This window comes from Coregonus lavaretus (genome assembly GCF_964263955.1).
Source record: "Coregonus lavaretus genome assembly, chromosome: 8".
Taxonomy (NCBI): Eukaryota; Metazoa; Chordata; class Actinopteri; order Salmoniformes; family Salmonidae; genus Coregonus; species Coregonus lavaretus.
Genome location: NC_139995.1, coordinates 47,700,509 through 47,725,755, shown reverse-complemented (window position 1 = coordinate 47,725,755; position 25,247 = coordinate 47,700,509). Strand labels below are relative to the sequence as shown.

The 25,247-nt window shown below is 44.2% G+C and overlaps 1 protein-coding gene across 1 annotated transcript in view; it reads right to left on the bottom strand.

The window, feature by feature from the left end:
• LOC311134076 (GTPase IMAP family member 8-like) overlaps window positions 1-23,983 on the bottom strand; it is a 39,469-nt gene extending 15,486 nt beyond the window's left edge. Inside the window, exon 1 of the mRNA XM_084167668.1 lies at window positions 23,910-23,983. The gene's annotated coding sequence lies outside the window, so the exon portion shown is untranslated. The remainder of the gene's footprint in view (window positions 1-23,909) is intronic.
• Between the last annotated feature and the right edge of the window lie 1,264 nt (window positions 23,984-25,247).

The window sequence follows — 25,247 nt, the reverse complement described above, 5'->3', positions numbered from 1 at the left end:
GCTAAGCTACAGGACTGTTTTGCTAGCACAGACTGGAACATGTTCCGGGATTCTTCAGACAGCATTGAGGAGTACACCACATCAGTCACTGGCTTCATCAATAAGTGCATCGATGATGTCGTCCCCACAGTGACCGTACGTACATACCCCAACCAGAAGCCATGGATTACAGGAAACATCCGCACTGAGCTAAAGGGTAGAGCTGCCGCTTTCAAGGAACGGGACTCTAACCCGGACGCTTATAAGAAATCCCGCTATGACCTCCGACGAACCATCAAACAGGCAAATAGTCAATACAGGTCTAAGATTGAATCATACTACACTGGCTCTGACGCTCGTCGGATGTGGCAGGGCTTGAAAACTATTACAGACTACAAAGGGAAGCACAGCCGCGAGCTGCCCAGTGACACAAGCCTACCAGACGAGCTAAACCACTTCTATGCTCGCTTCGAGGCAAGCAACACTGAAGCATGCATGAGAGCACCAGCTGTTCCGGACGACTATGTGATCACGCTCTCCATAGCCGATGTGAGTAAGACTTTTAAGCAGGTCAACATTCACAAGGCCGCAGGGCCAGACGTATTACCAGGACGTGTACTCCGAGCATGTGCTGACCAACTGGCAAGTGTCTTCACTGACATTTTCAACATGTCCCTGACTGAGTCTGTAATACCAACATGTTTCAAGCAGACCACCATAGTCCCCGTGCCCAAGAACTCTAAGATAACCTGCCTAAATGACTACCGACCCGTAGCACTGACGTCTGTAGCCATGAAGTGCTTTGAAAGACTGGTCATGGCTCACATCAACAGCATAATCCCAGAAACCCTAGACCCACTCCAATTTGCATACCGCCCCAACAGATCCACAGATGATGCAATCTCTATCGCACTCCACACTGCCCTTTCCCACCTGGACAAGAGGAACACCTACGTGAGAATGCTATTCATTGACTACAGCTCAGCATTTAACACCATAGTGCCCTCTAAGCTCATCACTAAGCTAAGGATCCTGGGACTAAACACCTCCCTCTGCAACTGGATCCTGGACTTCCTGACGGGCCGCCCCCAGGTGGTAAGGGTAGGTAACAACACATCTGCCACACTGATCCTCAACACGGGGGCCCCTCAGGGGTGCGTGCTCAGTCCCCTCCTGTACTCTCTGTTCACCCATGACTGCATGGCCAGGCACGACTCCAACACCATCATTAAGTTTGCCGACGACACAACAGTGGTAGGCCTGATCACCGACAACGATGAGACAGCCTATAGGGAGGAGGTCAGAGATCTGGCCGTGTGGTGCCAGGACAACAACCTCTCCCTCAACGTGACCAAGACAAAGGAGATGATTGTGGACTACAGGAAAAAAAAGAGGACTGAGCACGCCCCCATTCTCATCGACGGGGCTGTAGTGGAACAGGTTGAGAGCTTCAAGTTCCTTGGTGTCCACATCACCAACGAACTATCATGGTCCAAACACACCAAGACAGTCGTGAAGAGGGCACGACAAAGCCTATTCCCCCTCAGGAGACTAAAAAGATTTGGCATGGGTCCTCAGATCCTCAAAAAATTCTACAGCTGCACCATCGAGAGCATCCTGACTGGTTGCATCACCGCCTGGTATGGCAACTGCTTGGCCTCTGACCGCAAGGCACTACAGAGGGTAGTGCGTACGGCCCAGTACATCACTGGGGCAAAGCTCCCTGCCATCCAGGACCTCTATACCAGGCGGTGTCAGAGGAAGGCCCTCAAAATTGTCAAAGACTCCAGCCACCCTAGTCATAGACTGTTCTCTCTGCTACCGCACGGCAAGCGGTACCGGAGTGCCAAGTCTAGGTCCAAAAGACTTCTCAACAGCTTCTACCCCCAAGCCATAAGACTCCTGAACAGCTAATCATGGCTACCCGGACTATTTGCACTGCCCCCCCACCCCATCCTTTTTACGCTGCTGCTACTCTGTTAAGTATTTATGCATAGTCACTTTAACTCTACCCACATGTACATATTACCTCAACTACCTCAACTAGCCGGTGCCCCCGCACATTGACTCTGCAACGGTACCCCCCTGTATATATAGCCTCCCTACTGTCACTTTATTTTACTGTATATATAGCCTCTCTACTGTCACTTTATTTTACTTCTGCTCTTTTTTTCTCAACACTTTTTTGTTGTTGTTGTTTTATTCTTACTTTTTTTGTTTAAAATAAATGCACTGTTGGTTAAGGGCTGTAAGTAAGCATTTCACTGCAATGTCTGCACCTGTTGTATTCGGCGCATGTGACCAATAAAATTTGATTTGATTTGATTTGAAGTCTCCTCTCAGTCTGTCTGCGAGGACATTTTACATTTTAAGTCACTTAGCAGATGCTCTTATCCAGAGCGACATACAGGAGCAATTAGGGTTAAGTGCCTTGCTCAAGGGCACATCGAGAGATTTTTCACCTAGCTGGCTCTGGGATTAGAACCAGCGACCTTTCGGTTACTGGCACAACGCTCTTAACCACTAAGCTACCTGATTGATTGTGTTAAATGCCGACGAGAAATCTGAGAACATGATATGCACATGGGTTTTACTGCCCTCCAAATTCATGTTCCCCAGATGTAAGAGCGTCTGCTAAATTGTATATATTATATTATTCTAAAACATTTAGAGAATGGCCCAACCTCTTTCCCTCTTGGGTGCATATTAATTATTGGATCTGACCTCAACTTTCCCCAAAATGCTGTGCTGCAGGATGACACATACTCGAAAGGGCAGTCATGCACAGCATAAAATATTGGTAGGGCCTTTTAAAATCTGTTTTTATTTTGTAGCCACATTTTTTTTCTGTTTCCCCCCCAGTCTTTTCACCTTTTTAATAGAAAAACAACAACATTGGATGTTCTGTGTTCACAACAATGATTAAGCCACATCAGAAAAATCTAAGAAAATTGGATTTTTAAGTGTAGTTGCCCTTTAATTCAGTGCTCATGCCCTGCACTGTTGTTTGTTTAGCAGTGTTTCTGTAGCACAGTAAGCGCTAGGGTTTCCCTTAAGGAAAATGTGGCACCAGACAACGTGACCAGGAAGATTTTAATTTACCAGCCATGTCACGCCCTGGCTCTGGGGACTATTAAATGTTGAGGCAGGGTGTGGATTTTCTATGTGATAGTTTTCTATGTTTTGTTCTAGATCGTTTAGATCTATGTTGGCCAGGGTGGTTCCCAATCAGAGGCAGCTGTAGCTCGTTGTCTCTGATTGGGGCCCATACTTAGGCAGCCTGTTTTGCACTAGTCTTTGTGGGATCTTGTTCCGAAAGGTTTGTGGTGTAACCTAGGACTTCACGTATCGTTTGTTTATTGTTTTGGTTCGTGTTGTGTGTACGCAATAAAGTATGTACGCTTATCACGCTGCGCCTTGGTCCGCTTCATCTGTCGGCGATCGTGACAGAAGATCCCACCATAAGAGGACCAAGCAGCGTGCCCAGGAGGAGAAGATGGCGATGTCGCAGGTGGGCAGAGGGCCATGGGCAAAGGTAAATGCCCAGGCAGGAGAGGAGAAACGGCGCCAACCGCGCCGACGACGGACACGCGAGAGGCAACCCCAAGAAAATGTTTTGGGGGGGCACACGGCGTGGATGACGGGGCAGCAGGAGGCAGCTACAGGGCGAATCTGCGGACTAGGAGAGGAGGCCACCAGGTTACGGGGGCTATTGGTCATGAGGGAGAGGGAGAGTGTAGAGGCACGGCGAGAGGAACTGGTTAGGCAGCAGATGGAGCGGAGGTTTAGAAGGAAACCCAGTCCGGTCCGGCCCGTTCCTGATTCCCGCACAAGGCCAGTGGTGTGTGTTCCCAGTACGGTCCGGCCCGTTCCTGCTCCCCCACTAAGCCTGTGGTGCACGTCGCCAGCCCGGTCCGGCCTGTTCCTGTCCCTCGCACCAAGGAAGTGGTGCGCGTCGCCAGCCCGATCCGGCCTGTTCCTGTCCCTCGCACCAGGTCAGTGGTGCGCGTCGCCAGCCCGGTCCGGCCTGTTCCTGTCCCTCGCACCAAGCCAGTGGTGCGCGTCGCCAGCCCGGTCCGGCCTGTTCCTGCTCCCCGCACCAAGCCAGTGGTGCGCGTCGTCAGCCCGGTCCGGCCCGTTCCTGCTCCCCGCACTAAGCCAGTGGTGCGTGTCGTCAGCCCGGTCCGGCCCGTTCCTGCTCCCCGCACCAAGCCAGTGGTGCGCGTCGTCAGCCCGGTCCGGCCTGTTCCTGCTCTCCGCACCAAGCCAGTGGTGCGCGTCGTCAGCCCGGTCCGGCCCGTTCCTGCTCCCCGCACCAAGCCAGTGGTGCGTGTCGTCAGCCCGGTCCGGCCCGTTCCTGCTCCCCGCACCAAGCCAGTGGTGCGCGTCGTCAGCCCAGTCCGGCCCGTTCCTGCTCCCCGCACCAAGGCAGTGGTGCGCGTCGTCAGCCCGGTCCGGCCTGTTCCTGCTCCCCGCACCAAGCCAGTGGTGCGTGTGTCCAGTCCGGCACGGCCCGTGCCTGTTCCACCGGTGCCTGGTCCGGCACCGGTCAGCTGCTCCACTCCGGAGCCAGAGCAATCCGCTCCACCGGGGTCAGGTCCAACTCCAGTCAGCGGATCCACTCCGGAGCCAGAGCAATCCGCTCCACCGGTGTCCAGTCCAGCTCCGGCCAGCGGGGCCAGACCAGATCAGGGGTGCAACGGGGGGGTGGAGAGAGAGTGGTGGTCACGCCCAGAGCCGGATCCGCCTCCGAGGCGGAATGCCCACCCGGCCCCTACCCTCTTGTGTTTGTGTGGCGCGGTCACAGTCCGCGCCTTTGGGGGGGGGGGGGGGGGGTACTGTCACGCCCTGGCTCTGGGGACTATTAAATGTTGAGCCAGGGTGTGGATTTTCTATGTTATAGTTTTCTATGTTTTGTTCTAGATCGTTTAGATCTATGTTGGCCAGGGTGGTTCCCAATCAGAGGCAGCTGTAGCTCGTTGTCTCTGATTGGGGACCATACTTAGGCAGCCTGTTTTGCACTAGTCTTTGTGGGATCTTGTTCCGAAAGGTTTGTTGTGTAACCTAGGACTTCACGTATCGTTTGTTTATTGTTTTGGTTCGTGTTGTGTGTACGCAATAAAGAATGTACGCTTATCACGCTGCGCCTTGGTCCGCTTCATCTGTCGGCGAACGTGACAAGCCATTTGAGAAATCTACCGGACCCATATGCATTGGGTGTATAACCCATTAGAGCGCCGACCCAGGGGTGCTCAGAATGACAGAAATCACTTTTAGATTATGGTAATTCATCTTAACAAAACATACTCCTGTAATGAAGCAGCCAATAAAACGTAATTTTCAAACATTTGCCAAAATGCAACATTATATACAGTGCACCTGATGCAAGCGGTAGGCTATATGACAGAGATGAAAATCTCTGTTAGAAACTTAGAAAGAGGGTGAATCTAAAGATGCAACAGCTAGGATGGGTTGCTAATACGACTTGGATTGTGCATTTGGCTTCTGTACAACAAAAGAAAGTTGCTATGAAAACCAATAAATGGCATATGAGGAAGTCTTTCATACGCAGCGTGCGTGGCAAAATGCCTAGCTGATTATTCAGTTGCGGCTGTCAGTGAAAAGCATCTAAAATATGTGTGAAGATAATGTGTCTTGAGTATAATTTAAAATGTTGAGAGAAGAAGAAGGGGATTGGTGTGTGGCGGAGATAGCCTGTAGGCGCGTCTCTCTCCAGAATGCATGCGGTCAGCTCTCCAGAATCCACTCAGCATTGTTTCACTTCATGTGAATTGTTACTTCCTGTTGAATGCAAAATGAGGGAGAGCTTGGTTTGTTGTTTTGGAAAGTTAGTTTCTTTTTTATAGTTGTGAAAGTCAAATGAAAAATGTTTGTTGCTAGCTAGCTACATTTTGATTTTGGATCCTGTGAAGCGGTTGGCATCAGTTGCTGGGACCGCTACTATCTGTCCAGTGATCCTGCTGACCAAGGAGGAGCAGCCATTGTGGATGTGACCACGGATTGTCCCGGGCTTGTGGCTGTCTAGATCCCTGCTGTTTGTTGTTGTTATTTCCGATCTTCCCTTCGACCTGCCCTGTCTGGAACTGTGATGACTACGTTGCATAACCTAAGTTGCTACCATGAGAAAGACCAAAGCTGCGGGAGTACCGTTGAGGACAGGGGTGTCTCTCTATCACAGGTGAAGGATATTTTAAACAAACAAAAATAGTTATACACGCAGTTACAACAACAAGAAAATTGCTTCAAGTGTTGTGTCCAAATACTGGTGAGTCAACTAATAAAATAATGACGACCTGACCAGAGAGGTCCAGGACCTGAAGAACAGTTTGCTGTTCTCCCAAGGTCAGCTCGATGAGTTTAAACAGGAGAACAAAAAGATGACAGCAATCTGTAAGTCACTGAGAGAGGACATCAGTTCTGTATGTGATTCCATGATAACATTGACGGAGAAATCTGATTATCTCGAGGGACAATCAAGGCGGAACAACATGGTTCTGGACGGAATTGCAGAATCTCCACCTGAGACCTGGACTGAGTCTGATGACAAAGTGAGGGAAATGATCTCAGAGAAACTGAAGATTGAGGTGGAGCGCGCCCACAGGACTGGAAAACCCACCACCGGACCAGGTGACAGGCCCAGGCCGATAGTGGTCAAGTTCCTGAGGTTCAAGGACAAGGTAGCTGTTCTGCAAAGAGCCAAGAACTTGAGAGGAACATACATCTTCCTCAACAAGGACTATCCTGAAGCTGTGCGCCAGAAGAGGAAAGAACTTATCCCAGCCATGAAAGCTGCCAGAGCGCATTGGGCCATTGCTTACATCCGCTATGACAGACTCATTGTCCACCCTTCCTCCCAAAAGCCTGGAAAGGAGGAGAAAGCCAAGCCTATGTGTTCGTAGCTTCAACCCCGCAGCACAAACACACACACTTACACTCACCAACTGATTAATGGACTGCTGAATGTATATTTATTTATCTTGCTTTGTTTGCTCTTTTCCATATTATGTCTATCTCTGATAAGCTACCCAGGAAATGGCTGAAAATAGACCATATTAATATATGTAGCCTTAAAAATAAATAGGGGGAGGGGGGTGGGTTGCTGTATATATTCAGAGCCATATCCCTATAATGCTTAGAGAAGATATTATGTCAAGTGTAATTAAAGTGTTGTGGTTGCAGGTTCACCTGGCACATCTAAATCCTTTTCTTTTCGGGTGTTGCTATAGGCTACCAAGTGCTAACAGGCAGTATCTAAATAATATGTATGAAATGCTTGATAGTGTATGTGATGTAAACAGAGAGGTCTACTTTCTTGGGGACCTGAATATTGATTGGTTTTTATCAAGCTGTCCACTCAAGAGGAAGCTTCTCACTGTAACCAGTGTCTGTAATCTGGTTCAGGTTATTACTCAATTTACCAGGGTGTTTACAAGCACTACAGTAACACGATCATCCACATGTATTTGTCACATTTTTACAAATACTGTAGAACTTTGTTCTAAAGCTGTGTCCGTACCCATTGGATGCAGTGATCACAGTGGCTATATCCAGGAATGGCAAAATTCCAAAAGCTGGGCCTAAAATAATCTAGAAGAGATCATACAAAATATTTTGCTGTGACTCTTATGTGGATGATGTTAAACGTATTCGTTGGTCCGATGTGATTAATAAGGAGTATCCAGATGCTGCACTCCTGTAGCACAGTTGGTAGAGCATGGCGCTTGCAATGCCAGGATTGTGGGTTCAATTCCCACGGGGGGCCAGTATGAAAAATGTATGCACTCACTAACTGTATGACGCTCTGGATAAGAGCGTCTGCTAAATGACTAAAATGTTAATGTTAATGAATGTATAAAATTGCTTCTTCCAATTATTGATAAACATGCACCTGTTAAGAAACTGACTGTTAGAACTGTTAAGGCTCCATCGATTGATGAGGAATTTAAAAACTGTATGGTTGAAAGAGATGGGGCAAAAGGAGTGGCTAATAAGTATGGCTGCACATCTGACTGGCTGACTTACTGCAAATTGAGAAATGATGTGACTAAACTCAACAAAAAGAAGAAGAAACTGTATTATGAAGCCAAGGTCAATGATATATAATAATAATATATCATATAATATGCCATTTAGCAGACGCTTTTATCCAAAGCGACTTACAGTCATGTGTGCATACATTTTTACATATGGGTGGTCCCGGGGATCGAACCCACTACCCTGGCGTTACAAGCACCATGCTCTACCAATTGAGCTACAGAGGACCACCATATAAAGAATGATGGAAAAAATACCTTGGAGTACTTTAAATGAAATTATGGGCAGAAAGACGAATTCAACTCCATCTTTCATCGAATCAGATGGCTTATTCTTCACAAAACCATTTGATGTTGCAAATTATTTTAATGATTACTTCATTGGCAAAGTGGGCAAACTTAGGTAGGAAATGCCAACAAAGAACAGTGAGCCATCGTACTCATGCATAAAAAATATATATATAATGAAAGAAAAGCATTGAATTTTGTAAAGTTAGTGTGGGAGAGGTGGAAAATATATTGTTATCGATCAATAATGACAAACCTCCTGGCATTGACAACAGATGGAAAGTTACTGAGGATGGTAGCTGACTCTGTAGCCAATTTGTCCTCAGGCCTGGAGGGAAGCCAAAGTCATTCCACTACCCAAGTGGTAAAGCGGCCTTTACTGGTTCTAACAGTGGACCTATCAGCTTCCTGCCAGTTCTTAGCAAACTGTTGGAAGAAAATGGTGTTTGACCAAATACAATGCTTTTTCTCTGTAAATAAATTAACAACAGACTTTCAGCATGCTTATAGAGAAGGGCACTCAATATGTACTATACTGACACAAATGACTGATGATTGGTTGAAATAAGTTGATAATAAGAAAGTGTGTGGCAGATGTACTGTTACAGTGAGGGAAAAAAGTATTTGATCCCCTGCTTATTTTGTACGTTTGTCCACAGACAAAGAAATGATCAGTCTATAGTTTTAATGGTATGTTTATTTGAACAGTGAGAGACAGAATAACAACAACAAAATCCAGAAAAAACGCATGTCAAAAATGTTATAAATTGATTTGCATTTTATTGAGGGAAATAAGTATTAGACCCCCTCTCAATCAGAAAGATTTCTGGCTCCCATGTGTCTTTTATACAGGTAACAAGCTGAGATTAGGAGCACACTCTTAATAATAATAAGCCATTTAGCAGACGCTTTTAACCAAAGCGACTTAGAGTCATGCGTGCATACATTTTTGTGTATGGGTGGTCCCGGGGATCGAACCCACTACCTTGGTGTTACAAGCGCCGTGCTCTACCAGCTGAGCTACAGAGGACTCTTAAAGGGAGTGCTCCTAATCTCAGCTTGTTATCTGTATAAAAGACACCTGTCCACAGAAGCAATCAATCAATCAGATTCCAAACTCTCCACCATGGCCAAGACCAAAGAGCTCTCCAAGGATGTCAGGGACAAGATTGTAGACCTACACAAGGCTGGAATGTGCTACAAGACCATCGCCAAGCAGCTTGGTGAGAAGGTGACAACAGTTGGTGTGATTATTCGCAAATGGAAGAAACACAAAATAACTGTCAATCTCCCTCGGCCTGGGGCTCCATGCAAGATCTCACCTCGTGGAGTTGCAATGATCATGAGAACGGTGAGGAATCAGCCCAGAACTACACGGTAGGATCTTGTTAATGATCTCAAGGCAGCTGGGACCATAGTCACCAAGAAAACAATTGGTAACACACTACGCAGTGAAGGACTGAAATCCTGCAGCGCCCGCAAAGTCCCCCTGCTCAAGAAAGCACATATACAGGGCCGTCTGAAGTTTGCCAATGAACATCTGAATGATTCAGAGGAGAACTGGGTGAAAGTGCTGTGGTCAGATGAGACCAAAATCGAGCACTTTGGCATCGACTTAACTCGCTGTCACGATCGTCGAACACAGTGGACCAATGTGCAGCGTGATGAGTGAACATACTTATTTTATTTATTTTTAACGTGAAGTCCTTGGTTACAATACAAAACCAACACGGAACAAGATCCCACAAAACACTGTGGAAAACAGGCTCCCTAAGTATGGTTCCCAATCAGAGACAACAAGCAACAGCTGATACTCGTTGCCTCTGATTGAGAACCACCCCGGCCAACACAGAAACACATGAGCTAGATAATCAACCTAGAACACAAAACACATAGAAACAACACACCCTGGCTCAACATAACAGAGTCCCAGAGCCAGGGCGTGACACTCGCTGTGTTTGGAGGAGGAGGAATGCTGCCTATGCCTAAGAACACCATCTCCACCGTCAAACATGGAGGTGGAAACATTATGCTTTGGGGGTGTTTTTCTGCTAAGGGGACAGGACAACTTCACCGCATCAAAGGGACGATGGATGGGGCCATGTACCATCAAATCTTTGGTGAGAACCTCCTTCCCTCAGCCAGGGCATTGAAAATGGGTCGTGGATGGGTATTCCAGCATGACAATGTCCCAAAACACATGGCCAAGGCAACAAAGGAGTGGCTCAAGACGAAGCACATTAAGGTCCTGGAGTGGCCTAGCCAGTCTCCAGACCTTAATCCCATAGAAAATCTGTGGAGGGAGCTGAAGGTTCGAGTTGCCAAACGTCAGCCTCGAAACCTTAATGACTTGGAAAGATCTGCAAAGAGGAGTGGAACAAATCCCTCCTGAGATGTGTGCAAACCTGGTGGCCAACTACAAGAAACATCTGACCTCTGTGATTGCCAACAAGGGTTTTGCCACCAAGTACTAAGTCATGTTTTGCAGAGGGGGTCAAATACTTATTTCCCTCATTAAAATGCAAATCAATTTATAACATTTATGACATGCGTTTTTCTGGATTTTTCTCACTGTTCAAATAAACCTACCATTAAAATTATAGACTGATCATGTCTTTGTCAGTGGGCAAACGTACAAAATCAGCAGGGGATCAAATACTTTTCCCCCCTCACTGTAGATTTCAGTGCAGCCTTTGATATTATTGACCATAACCTGTTGTTGAGAAAACGTATGTGTTACAGCTTTTCAACCTCTGCCATATCATGAATTCAGAGCTATCAATCTAATAGAACTCAGGTGGTTTTCTTTAATGGAAGCGTCTCTAATGTCAAACATGTAAAAAGTGGTGTACCGCAGGGCAGCTCTCTAGTCCCTCTACTCTTTTCTATTTTTACCAATGACCTGCCACATTAAACACAGCATGTCTGTCCATGTATGCTGATGATTCAACCATATATTCATCCGCAACCACAGCTAATGAAGTCACTGAATCCCTTAACAAAGAGTTGCAGTCTGTTTTGGAATGGGTGGCCAGTAATAAACTGGTCCTGAAAATCTCTAAAACTAAGAGCATTGTATTTGGTACAAATCATTCCCTAAGTTCTAGAGCTCAGCTGAATCTGGTAATGAATGGTGTGGCTGTTGAACAAGCTGAGGAGACTACATTTCTTGGTGTTACCTTAGACTGTAAACTGTTATGGTCAAAACATATCGATTCAATGGTTCTAAAGATGGGGAGAGGTCTGTCCGTAAAAAGAGATGCTCTGCTTTTTTTGACACCACACTCCATAAAGCAAGGCCTGCAGGGTCTAGTTTTATCTTATCTAGATTATAGTCCAGTCATATGGTCAAGTGCTGCAAAGAAAGACTTAGTTAAGCTGCAGCTGGCCCAGAACAGAGCCGCAAGTCTTGCTCTTCAATGTAATCAGACGGCTAATATTAATACTATGCATGCCAGTCTCTCTTGGCTAAGAGTTCAGGAAAGACTGACTGCGTCACTTCTTGTATTTATAAGAAATATGAATGTGTTGCAAATTCCAAATTGTTTGAATAGTCAACTTACACACAGCACACACACACACACACTTACCCCACCAGACATGCCCACCAAACATGCCACCAGTGGTCTTTTCACAGTCCCCAGGTACAGATCAAATTCAAGGAAATGTACAGTATTATACAGAGCCATGAGTGCATGGAACTCCCTTCTATCTCAAATAGCGCAAGTGAGCAGCTGGTTAAAACAAAACGAATAAAGCAACACCTCACAGCACAATGCCTGTCCCCTATGTGACCTACTTGTTGTGTGTATGTACTGACATGTACAGTGCCTTGCAAAAGTATTCATCCCCCTTGGCATTTTTCCTATTTTGTTGCATTACAACCTGTAATTTAAATGGATTTTTATTTGGATTTCATGTAATAGACATACACAAAATAGTCCAAATTGGTGAATTGAAATGAAAAAAATAACTTGTTTCAAAGAATTCTAAAAAATAAATAACGGAAAAGTGGTGCGCGCATATGTATTCATCCCCTTTGCTATGAAGCCCCTAAATAAGACCTGGTGCAGCCAATTGCCTTCAGAAGTCAAATAATTACTTAAATAAAGTCCACCTGTGTGCAATCTAAGTGTCACATGATCTCAGTATATATACACCTGTTCTGAAAGGCCCCAGAGTCTGCAACACCACTAAGCAAGGGGCACCACCAAGCAAGTGGCACAATGAAGACCAAGGAGCTCTCCAAACAGGTCAGGGACAAAGTTGTGGAGAAGTACAGATCAGGGTTGGGTTTTAAACAATTTTCTGAAACTTTGAACATCCCACAGAGCACCATTAAATCCATTTTTTTTTAAATGGAAAGAATATGGCACCACAGCAAACCTGCCAAGAAAGGGCCGCCCACCAAAGCTCACAGACCAGGCAAGGAGGGCATTAATCAGAGAGGCAACAAAGAGACCAAAGATAACCCTGAAGGAGCTGCAAAGCTCCACAGGGGAGATTGGAGTATCTGTCCATAGGACCACTTTAAGCCGTACACTCCACAGAGCTGGGCTTTACGGAAAGTGGCCAGAAAAAAGACATTGCTTAAAGAAAAAAATAAGCAAACACGTTTGGTGTTCAGCAAAAGGCATGTGGGAGTTTCCCCAAACATATGGAAGAAGGTACTCTAGTCAGATGAGACTAAAATTGAGCTTTATGGCCATCAAGGAAAACGCTATGTCTGGTGCAAACCCAATACATCTCATCACTCCGAGAACACCATCCCTACAGTGAAGCATGGTGGTGGCAGCATCATGCTGTGGGGATGTATTTCATCGGCAGGGACTGGGAAACTGGTCAGAATTGAAGGAATGATGGATGGCGCTAAATACAGGGAAATTCTTGAGGGAAACCTGTTTCAGTCTTCCAGAGATTTGAGACTGGGACTGAGGTTCATCTTCCAGCAGGACAATGACCCTAAACATACTGCTAAAGCAACACTTGAGTGGTTTAAGGGGAAACATTTAAATGTCTTGGAATGGCCTAATCAAAGCCCAGACCTCAATCCAATTGAGAATCTATGGTATGACTTAAAGATTGTTGTACACCAGCAGAACCCATCCAATTTGAAGGAGCTGGAGCAGTTTTGCCTTGAAGAATGGGCAAAAATCCCAGTGGCTAGATGTGCCAAGCTTTTAGAGACATACCCCAAGAGACTTGCAGCTGTAATTGCTGCAAAAGGTGGCTCTACAAAGTATTGACTTTAGGGGGGTGAATAGTTATGCACGCTCAAGTTTTCTGTTTTTTGGTTAGGCAATATTAATTTCTGTTAATAAATTGTACTACTAATATAGGCCTACAGTCAGTGGCGTGTATTGGCAAGGGAATCCAGGCATACAATAATGTATTTTTCATCTCTCTGTGTTTCATAATTTTCCTTCAATTCGCAAGAGGCTGTTGTCTCAGCATTAGGCCTATATATCATGGTCGCAAGGTATATGAACTAACACGTTATAGAGCAAACAACGCAATTATCACAACACATAGGTTGTAATATGTCTTTATTTTCTGGCTTGGCTTGCCCAGTGATTTTACCCACACACCGCTACTGCCTACAGTCATTTACCGTTCTTATTCTCGAAGTGGAAACATTGTTTGCAGAGTTCACAACCTGCTACACTTGTGAGAAACAAGTTTTGGTTTATTTCATAACCGTCATTTACTAGTTTTCCATTTTTCATTGTCTTTTGTTTGAAGTGCTCCATGTGAGCAATAAGCATGGGTCTGGTTACTCTGCCTTGTTAATGTTGAGGGAGCGCACGCTCCTGAGCATGCATAGATGTTGCCTACCTGGGCTGCTGCATGCAAATCTAGGAAAGTGCAGATTTAGGGATGTTTAATTTCTGATTGTCTTAGTCACCACATCCACCATCCAATATGCTGAGCTTCTCAGTCTTTTTGTCTTCACCTCGCACAGTAAGTTCCTCACAGTAGACCTATTTGAAAAATCTTTCCAACAATTTCTCCCCTCAATAATCATCCTCATTGTGAAAGAGCAAAATATCATCATCTGATGATGCCATAGGCTATATCCAGTGGAAACTTCATAAAATACCTTTCTTTCCCTTGCACCAAAACAGCTGTCTGTCCCGAGCTCACTTGCGTGGGAAACTTAGGGCCGGAATAGGCACACTTCACTAGCAATAAATAAAGTCAGGACAGATAGAAAGGGGGAAAGACAGGCTGAGTAGAGAGATGAATGTGATTGAAAGGACCAGAATTTTCATCAGTATATTTTCTACTGTGTTTTTATTTGTTGGCTTTATGTAGGCTATTTTTACTTAGTTGACAATGAAAGTAATAGGCCAAAGGTTGCATTGGCCATCTCTGTGTTCCATGTGCTCATTTAGGCTATTTAGCAGCCAATAATCATGGTGTATTAATGTGTCCATATGTTAGAGGCTGGTGCTTTGGCATTAGTCTAATTTTACCTACTATATTTGTATCATTTTCATTATTTCTATTCTCATTGTTTCTACAGATTGTGAATTGAAAATAAACATTTTTGCTAATAGTATTATTATGTTATTGTTCGATTGACTATGACTTTTCAGATCACCCAGTAGTGCTATCTGCAGGGTTAGCTCCAGGTAAATATTGCAATCCTTTAGCCATTCCTGGACCTGTGTCCAAAAACAAGCTACAAATGGACAGTACCAAAACAAATGATCTAATGATTCTGTCTCTTCGCAGCAAAATCTGCAGAGCTGGGAAGATTGTATCCCCCATATAAATACAATTTTATTGGTAGCAAGAATTTTATATAATAATTTAAATTGAAAGATTCTAAGTTTTGAATCTGGTGTCGTTTTGCGTATCAGTTCATAAACACTATGCCATGGGATCGGTACGTCATAAATCTCTTCCCAACTATTTTGCAATCTATATGGGTCGGCTGTCAATCCTTTGGTCCTTAAATGAAACTGATATACTTTTTTATTTATCACAGTTTTCCTTAAACAATTATGTTCTTTAATGCAAGGCCGAAAGACAAGTTCCTTACTTTCTCCTCCTTCCACTTTCCTCTTCCATTTTTGCGGTAAGGCTGCAATTATTTGGTTGTAATTTTGGGTAGAGCAGACATTTCCATTTGTTTTGTTAGCTGCATGTGCGACAACTCCACCAGTCCTACCGATGATATCATTTACAAAGATTATACCTTTTTTAAACATTTTGTCAAAAAAAAAGGGTTTTTGTCAATTAGTATATTTGAGTTTAACCACAATGTTTGTTGCATTATTTGTTCTGTCGTTTCTGGAGGATTAAATTGAAATTGCAACCAACTTTCTATGGCTTGTTTTAGAAATAGTGATATCTGGGAGATTATTTCCTTTTCAAATAACTGAAAGTGAGTGGTTGTAATCTGAATAAAGGGAAAAAGGCCATTCTTGAACATTGGGTGAGACAATCTTACTAATTTGTGTCAAGGTGATGTGTATGCGGTGAGCGAAGTCAAGCGCAGGACACCGAGCTACTGGCAGACGTACTTTACTACACAGTAAAGGAACATACAAAACAAAACCTCCTAACAGGGAGGAAACAATACTCGCATACAAACAGCAATGCCGACCTTACGGAAAACAATCACACACAATAACCAATGAGAGACAGGGGGTTATAAAGGGAATACAATGTAACTGTGTTGAGTTTTTGCACAATATATTAGCTGAAGTATCTAACACTGTAAATGTGTGAAAAATGTGATCAGCATCCTTGTGATCCTGTCCTTTGGCCTGTAAGTAACACTGTTATTAAAGGTCAGGTGACGGATGGTTAGCTTCTATTCCCCTACTGAGACTCTGTGCAGGCAGAAATTGAAGAATTGGAATTTCAGTTTATGTAATGGGTTCTGTGGTTGCCATGGCACCATGAGGTTGCCTTGGCAGAGAGCTGTACATTTTGTAAATATTGTTCTTTTTTATTTTAATTGTTTTATTTAATTTTTGGTTTAGCATAGCTAAATGAGTATAGAGTAAGTCTGGGTTACACCTATTTGTTTCCTGTCTGTGAATTGATGGCAAATCAGAACATGGGGAACAATGAACTTCATCTCATAAAACACAGAGTCAATGGCTACAGAGAAGGTGCCGTGAGATGGTGGGGAAGGCAAAGGGCCGGTGAGACACCATGAATGGAGAGTGAACTGTGCTGCCCATTGATTAACCCCTCCCTCTGTTCAAGCCATGTGGTTCCCTTTTGACTGTCGCTCCATCTGTTGAAGTCTTGAAACACCCAAAACGTTCAACTCTGGCTGACAAATGACCCTTCGCTAAGCCCCTCCCCAGAATTATGGGCAACCAATCGCAGGACTCCAATTGATAGCAACTGTCATCAAGTCCGTATCAAGTTCGACACCTTGGACAACCTCACGTTTAAATCGGATGAAAGCCAATGAGGGCTATGGCAAAACCAGAGAGTTTTCTTCAAAAAATGTATGAAGAATTTAACAGTGCACCAGGAGTGATTCCTGAAATGCAGATCCTGTTGATGGAGTATTTTCGAATCTGAAATTAGTATTTAATCATCGATACTTAGACTTTGGAATAAACATATTTATAGTTACTTTAGACATTATTATTATATTTCAAGCCATGCATATACACAGAAAAAGCATATGTTCCATTATTTTGGTCAAACTTGGGCATAGCAAATAAAAATACCTTTCTCAGACAGTGTAGAGGTTGAACAGTGCCTTTTCAACCTCAATTCGGCTTGGCCCCTAAGACCCTCACAAACTTCTACAGATGCACAATCGAACACATTCGGTTAGGCTGTATCACCACCTGGTACAGCAACTGCAATGCCCGCAGCTGCAGGGCTGTCCAGAGGGTGGTACGGTCAGCCCAACGCATAACCGGGGGCACACTGCCTGCCCTCCAGGACATCTACAGCACCCAGTGTCACAGGAAGGCCAAGAAGATGATCAAGGACCTCATTCACCCAAGCCATGGCCTGTTTACTCCGCTACCATCTAGAAGGCGGAGACAGTACAGGTGCATCAAAGCTGGGACCAAGAGACTGAAAAACTGCTTCTATCTCCAGGCCATCAGACCGTTAAACAGTAATCACTAGCCTGCCTCCGCCCGGTACCCTGCCCTGGCCTGAACCTTAGACCCTGTCAGCCGGTACTCTGCCCTGCACTTCAGAGGCTGCTGCCTTATATACATGGAACACTGGTCGCTTTAATAATGGAACACTGGTCACTTTAATAATGGAACACTGGTCACTTTAATCATTTTTACATACTGTTTTACCCACTTTATATGTACATGTATTCTAGTCATGGCTCATCCTAGATAACTACTGCTGTACACACCTTTCCTATTCATATAGGGCCCGATCCCGACTTAGGAATTGAAGCCTTTCCTGCACACGCCTTTCCTACGCACTTCTCAGTAGTTGGTATTCAGACTTACCTTATTCAGTCATGTATCACGCTATGCAAGCGTGGCTACGTCATGTGCTCTGAATAAATGTCATTCAACAGCTGAAAATGCTCCCACTTGCTGGCCATTTAATATGGTTTTCAGTAAATGTATCTAAAGCCATCCCTTTAAATACGGTGTACCTTTTAATTTGAATTTTTAATTTGACAGACTAGAATAGATAGAGAGATTAGGTTCAGAATATTAGGGATCAATGAAAGAAACCATTCTAAATGTATGCATGATGCTGACGGGTTGACATCTGGTGAAGACGCCGGTTCTACAAACAAGTAGTTATTGCTCCTCGGCCTAAAGTCCTTGAATAAAACAAAAATTATCTGCTGGAAGGTGCATTTTTGATGGTAAAAGGCATGAACTTGGCATTGCTAGCTGGCTTCTGACTTATTCATCCTACTTTACTAGTAACTGGCAAGCTGTATCAGGCAGCTTTAGATGTAAGTGGAAAACAATTCAAGTTGATACAAATTCCATTAGCTAGCTAGCTAGATTGAAACTTCTTGGGGAGAGTTAGCTAATGTTACCTAACTCCCACCGTCTGAGTTCACAACCTTAGCTACCTAAGTGGACTGTAGCTAGGTTTCTAGAAAATAACAATGCTATATTTTCTAGCTATAATACTGACTATTGTGAACACTTTTTGTCAAACTTCTTAATTCCCCTGCCTGTTTATTGATGCATTGGTGACTAAAAATTTGGCTAGAAAAATGCCCCTCTTGATATCACTGGAAATAGGTTGTTGTTTTGGTATAGTTTGGCTGAACTGTCTTTGTTTCGGTGACGGTCTTAGTTTTGATAACGAGACTGAATTGCCTATAGAGCTCCGAGACAGCATTGTGTTGAGGCACAGATCTGGGGAATGGTACCAACACATTTCTGCAGCATTGAAGGTCCCCAAGTGTCACTACTACCCTCCCTGTTGCAGGATTTCCACCGTCGCCATCTGGCACGCCCTGCTCTGCGTCCTCCTGGCTGTCCCCTAGGCTTGGGTCGGCGCGCTGCTGGAGCCGTGCGTCAAGGGGGAGGGGGGGGGGGGGGTACTGTCACGACGTCCGCCAAGGCTGCGTCCCCTCCTTGTTCGGGCAGGTTTCGGCGTTCGTCGTCACCGGCTTACTAGCTACTGCCGCTCCCATTCTCATCACTCCACTTGTCTTGTCTTGTCTGGTCAATCACACACACCTGGTGCTCATCCCCTAATTAGTCTGTGTATAAGTGTTCCCTCTGCCCCCTTGTCTTTGTGAGTGATTGTTCTATGTGGGAGGAGAGTAGCTCGGTTGAGATACTCTCTCATTTATTTTGCCAGGGTTGATTTTCCCCTGTGTCATTACATTTATTGTATTTTCTGAGACTGTGTTTGGTCAGGGAGGATTGTTTCCCCTGTACCTGTTTCGATTGCCGTTGTAGGCACATTGTATGTCTGGAAGGAATAAATCTGCATCCGGTTATTTTACTCCTGCGCCTGACTCCGTCCATCATTCACCACACCAAGAACATAGTGGCCTCCATCACTCTTAAATGGAAAAGTTTGGTACCACCAAGACTCTTCCTAGAGCTGGCCGCCCGGCCAAACTGAGCAATCAGGGGAGGAGGGCCTTGGTCAGGGAGGTGACCAAGAACCTGATGGTCACTTTGACAGAGCTCTGGAGTTCCTCTGTGCAAATGGGAGATACTTCCAGAAGGACAACCATCTCTTCAGCACTCCACCAATCAGGCCTTTATGGTAGAGTGGCCATATGGAAGCCACTCCTTAGTAAAAGGCACATGATAGCCCGCTTGGAGTTTGCCAAAAGGCACCTAAAGAATCTCAGACCATGAGAAACAAGATTCTCTGGTCTGATGAAACCAAGATTGAACTCTTTGGCCTGAATGCCAAGCATCACATCTGGAGGAAACCTGGCACCATCCCTATGGTGAAGCATGGTGGTGGCAGCATCATGCTGTGGGGATGTTTTTCAGCGGCAGGGACTGTGATGATGGTTTACCTTCCAACAGGACAACGACCCTAAGCACACAGCCAAGACAATGCAGGAGTGGCTTCAGGACAAGTCTCTGAATGTCCTTTAGTGTCCCAGCCAGAGCCTGGACTTGAACCCGATCGAACATCTCTGGAGACACCTGAAAATAGCTGTGCAGCAACGCTCCCCATCTAACCTGACATAGCTTGAGAGGATCTGTAAAGAAAATGGGAGAAACTCCCCAAATATAGGTGTGCCAAGCTTTTATTGTCATACCCAAGAAGAATCGATGCTGTAATCGCTGCCAAAGGTGCTTCAACAAAGTACTAAGTAAAGGGTCTGAATACATATGTAAATGTAATATTTCAGTGTTTTTTTAATTGATAATGTAGCAAAAATTTATAAAAACCTGTTTTTGCTTTGTCATTATGGCGTATTTGTGTGTAGATTGATGACGGAAAAAAACAATCTAATCAATTTTAGAATACTGCTGTAACGTAACAACATTTTGAAAAAGTCAAGGGGTCTGAATACTTTCCGAAGGCCATGACTACATGGAACTCTATTCCACATCAAGTAACTGAAGCAAGCAGTAAAATCAGATTTCAAAAACAGATAAAACGACAACTTATGGCACAACGCAGACTGTGAAGAGACACAAATACACACGCACACACACACAACTTTAAATCTTCGTCATACTTCTGACTTTATATTATTATTATTTAGCACGCTACTCTTCTTACATCGTTTAAGCTAGAAATGCCATTCAAGGACCAGTGTGCTTGCATAAAACTTTTTGTACTTTTTATACTTTTTAAGGTCTTATTTTTTCGTCCTTCTTTTTGTCCTCCATCCACGTTCATGGCATTTCCTCAACATTCTAAAGCTCCCCATTGTCACATCATCACTTCCAACTTCCATTCACTGTAAATGCAACAATGCAACTTTTGACACAAATCAGCTACTTTGACCACTTTTCTAACAACTTAGACAAAAGTAAGAAGGTATGACATCTTGGTCTACTTCCCTGCTTTTCAAATCTGAATGTGGAATAAAAATATATTATTCTGTTAAAATGTTACAGCTGTTTTTGACCACAATTACTGACCACAAATACTGACCATAACTCCTGACCACAACTACTGACCACAATCACACAACTACTGACCACAACTACTGACCACAGCTACTGGCCACAACGTTTTATTTTATTTCACCTGGTAAGCCAGTTGAGAACAAGTTCTCATTTACAACTGTGACCTGGCCAAGATAAAGCAAAGCAATGCTAATGACCACAACTACTGACCACAATCACACAACTACTGACCACACAAATACTGAGCCACACAACAAATGACCACAACCACACAACTACTGACCACAACCACAAACCTACTGACCAAAACTCCTGACCACAACTACTGACCACAACCACACAACTCCTGACCACAACTACTGAACCACACACATATTTACCAAAACTATTGACTACTACTGACCACATCTACGGACCACAACTACTGACCACAACCAGACAACTACTGACCACAACCACACAACTCCTGACCACAACTACTGAACCACACACGTATTTACCAAAACTATTGACCACTACTGAACACAACTACTGACCACAACTACTGACCCCTTCCACACATCTAGTAACCACAACTACTGAACCACATAACTACTTACCAAAACCACTGACTAAAACTACTGACCATAACTACTGACCACAACCACACAACTACTGACCAAAACTACTGACCACCACTACTGAGCAAAACTACTGACTACAACCAAACAACTACTGATCACAAAACTACTGAACCATACAACTGCTGACCACAACAACACAACTGCTGACCACAACTACTGACCACAACCACACAACTACTGACCACAAGTACTGACCATGTCTATAATGTAGGGAAGAACCTGCAACCCAACTACACAACTACTGACCACAACTACTAACCACAACTACAGCTTTGGTCTGCACTAGCTCTGGTCCAGCTCTGGTCCTTGGCATAGCTAGCTACCTCTGGTTTGCACTACCTCTGGTCTAGCTCTGGTCTACATAAAAAATGATAACTACTTAAATGGGCATACATTTACATATAATACCCCCCAACAATAATTGTAACTCTTGAACCGTTCAAGCTAGAGACACCAAAACAACTTTCACATGTTCAGGCTATCAACCAACCAATCAATCAATTCATCTTTTCATCTACCTACTTTTTCAACTATAACCAGCCACCACCATTACTACTGCAGACACTACCACTACTATAATGTATTTCAAAACCATTGATACTTTAAAACAAGCTAGAAAACAAAACATATTTTCTTCAGGAAACGTTTAGCCTAAAGTACCTTTAGCCTAAAGAGTTGATTTATTAGATACATTAGATACAACTATGGCTAGCTATCAGTAAGTCTACATAAAAACCTATTCTACATACAGTGGGGAAAAAAGTATTTAGTCAGCCACCAATTGTGCAAGTTCTCCCACTTTAAAAGATGAGAGAGGTAATTTTCATCATAGGTACACGTCAACTATGACAGACAAAATGAGGAAAAAAAATCCAGAAAATCACATTGTAGGATTTTTAATGAATTTATTTGCAAATTATGGTGGAAAATAAGTATTTGGTCAATAACAAAAGTTTCTCAATACTTTGTTATATACCCTTTGATGGCAATGACACAGGTCAAACGTTTTCTGTAAGTCTTCACAAGGTTTTCACACACTGTTGCTGGTATTTTGGCCCATTCCTCCATGCAGATCTCCTCTAGAGCAGTGATGTTTTGGGGCTGTCGCTGGGCAACACGGACTTTCAACTCCCTCCAAAGATTTTCTATGGGGTTGAGATCTGGAGACTGGCTAGGCCACTCCAGGACCTTGAAATGCTTCTTACAAAGCCACTCCTTCGTTGCCCGGGCGGTGTGTTTGGGATCATTGTCATGCTGAAAGACCCAGCCACGTTTCATCTTCAATGCCCTTGCTGATGGAAGGAGGTTTTCACTCAAAATCTCACGATACATGGCCCCATTCATTCTTTCCTTTACACGGATCAGTCATCCTGGACCCTTTGCAGAAAAACAGCCCCAAAGCATGATGTTTCCACCCCCATGCTTCACAGTAGGTATGGTGTTCTTTGGATGCAACTCAGCATTCTTTGTCCTCCAAACACGACGAGTTGAGTTTTTACCAAAAAGTTCTATTTTGGTTTCATCTGACCATATGACATTCTCCCATTCCTCTTCTGGATCATCCAAATGCACTCTAGCAAACTTCAGACGGGCCTGGACATGTACTGGCTTAAGCAGGGGGACACGTCTGGCACTGCAGGATTTGAGTCCCTGGCGGCGTAGTGTGTTACTGATGGTAGGCTTTGTTACTTTGGTCCCAGCTCTCTGAAGGTCATTCACTAGGTCCCCCCGTGTGGTTCTGGGATTTTTGCTCACCGTTTGCTCACGGGGTGAGGTCTTGCGTGGAGCCCCAGATCGAGGGAGATTATCAGTGGTCTTGTATGTCTTCCATTTCCTAATAATTGCTCCCACAGTTGATTTCTTCAAACCAAGCTGCTTACCTATTGCAGATTCAGTCTTCCCAGCCTGGTGCAGGTCTACAATTTTGTTTCTGGAGTCCTTTGACAGCTCTTTGGTCTTGGCCATAGCGGAGTTTGGAGTGTGACTGTTTGAGGTTGTGGACAGGTGTATTTTATACTGATAACAAGTTCAAACAGGTGCCATTAATACAGGTAACGAGTGGAGGACAGAGGAGCCTCTTAAAGAAGAAGTTACAGGTCTGTGAGAGCCAGAAATCTTGCTTGTTTGTAGGTGACCAAATACTTATTTTCCGCCATAATTTGCAAATAAATTCATTAAAAATCCTACAATGTGATTTTCTGGAGAAAAAAAAATCTCAATTTGTCTGTCATAGTTGACGTGTACCTATGATGAAAATTACAGGCCTCTCTCATCTTTTTAAGTGGGAGAACTTGCACAATTGGTGGCTGACTAAATACTTTTTTCCCCACTGTAGTTCTTCAACAACCACAAAAATACTTTTAAAAAACTGTCATCACTAGATGCACCATTGTAGTGAAAGAATGAAAGAAGGTGATACTCACGACTAGCGACTGGCTGGCGTTGGAGCACAGCGTGATGACTCAATCACGATTTTGGATGGCAGCATCTGTGGGCTATCACAGGGATCAAACACACCTTATTTGTGTGAATTTCGAGAAAGAAACGTTCCCACAAAAGTCCTGGGGTCACTGACGCCAGGAGAGGTGTGACAACTGATGAAAACTTTAATTGACTAAATTAATGTTACTGTGTGAATGAAATTGTCCTGTTTGGTTTGTTGCAAGAGCTTATAAAGAGCTGCACATTTTGGTATGTCTTATTGCATTGTATGTTTCCTGGTTGATGTATTTTTAAAGTGACTGGATTGAAATTGTATGTTGGGTTGACTGGTTATCAGGCACATTCATGTTGTCTGGTCATAACATTACAATTGAGTTGATTAGATTAGAATCTGAGTCGGTTGTTCCTGTCTTTTGTTTTAACTAGCAAAGTGCTAAGAAATGTTCATTCAGGTTGAGGGTCCTGTCCCGCTTGCTTTTTTAAAAGGGCAGTGAATTCGCTCATACTTTGAGAACATGCTACCAAGATCATGTGTGTATCAGACACATATGTTTTTTCTCTTAGAGATTATTCAGAACTGAAGACACGTGTAACCATGTTAAATCTTAGTGTATTGGTGATAGTCATTTACTCTGTGTTATTTTGTAATGTAGCATGTATTTGTCACGCCCTGGCTCGGGGGACTCTTAAATGTTGAGCCAGGGTGTGGAGTTTCTGTTACATTTTCTATGTTTTAGTTCTAGATCGTTTAGATCTATGTTGGCCAGGGTGGTTCCCAATCAGAGGCAGCTGTAGCTCGTTGTCTCTGATTGGGCACCATACTTAGGCAGCCTGTTTTCACTAGTTTAGTGTGGGATCTTGTTCCGTGTAGGTTTGTGTTATTGACCGAGGACTTCACGTATCGTTTTGTTGTTTTTGTTGTATTTGAAAAGTACCTATTAAAGTATGTACTCATATCACGCTGCGCCTTGGTCCACTTTTCATGACGATCGTGACAGAAGATCCCACCAACAGAGGACCAAGCAGCGTGCCCAGGAGGAGAAGTTGGCGATGTCCCAGGTGGGAGAATGGTGGTCTTGGGAGGACATATTCGCGGGCAGAGGGCCATGGGCAAAAGTAAATGCCCAGGCAGGAGAGGAGAAACGGCGCCAACCGTGCCGACGTCGGACACGCGAGAGGCAACCCCAATACATTTTTTGGGGGGGGGCACACGGCGTGGACGACGGGGCTGCTGGAGGCAGCTACAGGACGAATCGGCAGACTAGGAGAGGAGGCCACCAGGTTTGGGGGGCTGGAAGGGCGATTTACATTATAGTAAC